The following is a 936-nucleotide window of genomic DNA, read 5'->3' as shown; positions in this document are numbered from 1 at the left end:
TTTTCTTTTGAATATGGGACATTGCCCTTTTCTTTCATTTACATATTCATTTTTTTGTATTTTTATGTCATTTATCAAAATAAAAGTCACCATCATTTCTTTATATTTTAAGTCAAGTCTGTGTCAAAACAAGCGAGAAAGGATTTCAAAATTTACTACCAGTCTTTCCAATTATATGAGGAAAAGCCAAGGAACAGCACAGGAAGAAATATGATCGTAATTCAACACGAAGCAAAGGAAGTCTATCAACCGACAGGCTATTGGATTCATAGAAACATTCAGATTTGGAAAAAGTGCACCTCAGGGGCATGGTAAAATGGAAACCTATTGTTCGAGTCGGCACTCACTTCCCTCAATATGGATCCGGGTCAATGATGCAGCAAGACACGACAAGCGTTAGCGATTTGGGAACAAAGATGAAAGGAACGAGTGCTGGGGTAGATACCTGAGAAGCCAAGAGCTGCAAGCGACCACTAAGTTTTTAACTGACAAATTTTCTTTGTTGAAATAGAGAAAATTTGCTTCACTTAATTCAACTATCATTGGAAATGCACATCAAAGGGATTTTACTTTATGTTCAGGACCCTCCTGGAAAATGGGATTTTACTTTCTGCTCAGGACCCTCATGGAAAATGGGATTTTACTTTATGTTCAGGACCCTCCTGAAAAATGGAATTTTACTTTATGTTCAGGACCCTCCTGAAAAATGGGATTTTACTTTATGTTCAGGACCCTCCTGAAAAATGGGATTTTACTTTACGCGCAGGACCCTCCTGAAAAAATGGGATTTTTACTTTCTGTTCAGGACCCTCCTGAAAAATGCGATTTTACTTTATTTCAGGACCCTCCTGAAAAATGGGATTTTAGTTTATGTTTAGGACCCTCTTGGAAAATGGGATTTTACCTTCTGTTCAGGACCCTCTTGAAAAATGGGAT

This window comes from Capsicum annuum, chromosome 8 (assembly GCF_002878395.1).
Source record: "Capsicum annuum cultivar UCD-10X-F1 chromosome 8, UCD10Xv1.1, whole genome shotgun sequence".
In the NCBI taxonomy this organism is placed as follows: domain Eukaryota; kingdom Viridiplantae; phylum Streptophyta; class Magnoliopsida; order Solanales; family Solanaceae; genus Capsicum; species Capsicum annuum.
This window is presented reverse-complemented; position numbering follows the sequence as displayed.